A 3011-nucleotide genomic window follows, 5' to 3' on the forward strand; every position below is an offset into this window, starting at 1 on the left:
GAGGATGGGGTGCACCTTGGAACGTGTGGAGGTGGTTGTGATTGAAGGAGTGGTGGCTGAAGTGCGGAATACTAAGCAGATAAAAATGAATAGGGTCTCTGAGACATCAGGAGTCAGAATGTCATGGTTTGAATATATGTGAATTCACAACCCCTCTCATTCCGGTCAGTGATCTCTTTCTACTTGTATTACCAGATCAATACAATCTTCAGATTTGATTTGGTGGAAGTTAATCCAATCCAATTGTTTGAATAAATTGTAAATAGTTTTATGTTGTTTGAAGGATACACCTACTAGGTGGACTTTTGTATGCATACAAATGAAATACAAGAATTAACAACAAATGCAAAATGGCAACATGTCTCGTCAAGTCAAAATCCAGCAGATCACATTTCTTGGGGTTTGGACCCAATTTCATTGATTTTTTGTAAACAGTGGTGAAATGGTCCAGACATTCTCTATCACATCGGTTTATACTCAGATAACCCTCAAACACAATTTACAGAATCTTTGCCAGAACAGAGATCCCCAGTGACTCTCGTTTCGTTGAATAATTTCTCAGAAGTGAATGAAATCTATAAAAGATTTCCGTTTTCAGACAAAGAAGGTATATACTTCGAGTTGGAGGAAAGTTCCCTAAGTCGGAGTTATCCTTTGCTCAGAAACATCCAATGATTCTTCCTTCTATAGATCATGTTGTTACATTAATTTTTAGATAGGAACATTCAGATTTACATCACGCAGGGCCACAAACCATCCTTTCTAATCTTCGCTAACGGTTTTGGCCAATCAATGGGTTGAGACAGATCAAAAGAGAAATCGAAAATTGCGTGATTTGTTACAGATTAAAGGCATCCACAGCTCAACAAATAATAAGTTCCCTACCTCCAGATAGAGTCTGTATTGCGCGTCCTTTTGTCAAGGTAGGAGTGGACTTTGGTGGTCAAATTTCAGTTAAAGAATCTCGCATAAGAGAAGCAAATATTTCTGAAGCATATATTGCATTGTTTGTGTGCGTGGTTACGAAAGCTATTCACATTGAACTTGTATCAAGTCTTAGTACAGAATGTTTTCTGTACTGTCTTAAGAGGTTCACTGCGCGTAGTGAGGTTATTTTTAGTGACATCTGCACTAATTTTAGAGGCGCCAACAATGCACTTAAAAAAGTACATATACATCTTCCTCAGGCAGAGTGAAAATTCTCTCGAAGAGTTTTTATCTACAAAGGAAGTTGAATGGAAATTCATTCTCCCCAATAGTCCACATTGGGGTGGCTTATGGGAAGCTGGTCTTGGGAAACGAGTTCTTGAGTTTTTAATATTTAACTTCCCTTTCGTGTCAAATTGAAGCAATCTTGAATTCCAGGCCACTCTCCTCTCTCTCTCTACTGATCCCAATGACTACTCATGTCTTACACCTAGTCATTTTTCAATAGGTGAAAATGTAACTTTTTTTCCAGAATTGAATAAAATGGATATTCCCGAGAACAGATTGAAAATGTTTGATCATTGTCAACAAATGAGACAGCTATTTTGGTAACGTTGGTCTGTTAAATATCTGAACAGGTTACAACATAAGCCAAAATCGACTCAAGAATGTAAAAATTTAAAGGCAAATTATTTGGTAATACTAAAGAGGATAACGTTCCACCCTTGGAATGGCGCTTATCTCGGTTCTGGAAGTAAGGCCAGGTATAGACAATAAGGTCCGTATAGTAAAAATACGCACTGTGAACGAAATATATACACGGTCAATCACAAAGCTGTGCCCACTGCCATTTTCTTCGGCCGGCGGAGAGGTTGTTGTGAATATAAATAAAATTTAAAAATGAGTTGCCATAAACACTGTTACGTCACTGTGTAATTGTCTAAGTCTGGTTGTCAAGGGATACCTACCTACCTTCTGGAACCAATAGTGGGTGTCGAATTCGACATTCTGTAAAATCTGCACCATAAATATTCAACTCCCCTAAGTATAAAATAACCAGCATCGACAGCTCCTTCCTATTGAAAAAAAAAATGAGATTTTTTTCTAAGAACACCCAGAATTTCAATAAGTGATATTATCGAAAAAAAATCATCTGGTTTGAACAAGTTATTGTACTATATGTACGTTATGTGTGCGTCTAAATATGTGTATTGGATGTATAAGTGTGTAAGCAAGGTGTGAAGTGTCTATGCGAAAAAAAAATTGAATTATAAAGATTTTTTTCAGATATTCTTGAACTCATTTATATTTCATTTGTTTCCATTCTTGTTTCACCAAACAAGTATCAAATTAGTTTTTGATTATTAATTATTTATTCATCCATTCATATCATTTGTACCAATTTGTATTTTCGTTATTTTTGTCTTGAATAAATATTTTTATGAAATATCAACTGTACTTGCTTGAATACAAAAGAGAATTACGATGATTGAGTCATCAAAGTAATGAACATCTCGTTTTGGAAATATTGAAAAATAGTTTCATTCAAGCACTCAATCGTTCATTTCCTTCCAATTTGTTGATTGGTCACCATTACATTCGAACTCCTTCAACAAATAACCCCTACCTCTAGAATGCTTCGAGAACCGTTTGCAATACAATTTTACAGACCATATATACCGAAGGAGCAGTGGCCTGAACTACTTTCGATTCCTCTATAAAGCTCCTCAGCCGCAAACAGTGCCAATTTATTTTGGGTAGGGACGACTGTATACAGAGCGAATGACCGGTCATTAAACGGTACAGAATTATCGGTGAGGGATCCAATCGAATTTTCCGGAAATAAGGAACACAGGGGTACAGGAAAGGACAGGATGGTGATGAGATGAGACATCAGGATGGCTTAGAGCAACGCACTATTAGAATGTTATAATTCCAACACTCTACAGTACTGAGCGCATCTGTACAGGTTTTAGATATACGAATATATCAATGCCTGGAAACTTTTCCTGTCCATCATTTTTCACATAAGTGGAATACAGGAGATTATTTCTCGAGTGATTTTTGGCCCTCGAAAGCAGTGG

The sequence above is a fragment of the Leptinotarsa decemlineata genome, unplaced genomic scaffold (assembly GCF_025532065.1).
Source record: "Leptinotarsa decemlineata unplaced genomic scaffold, Ldec_3_MD MMD2_tig00078346_RagTag_RagTag, whole genome shotgun sequence".
Classification (NCBI taxonomy): Eukaryota; Metazoa; Arthropoda; class Insecta; order Coleoptera; family Chrysomelidae; genus Leptinotarsa; species Leptinotarsa decemlineata.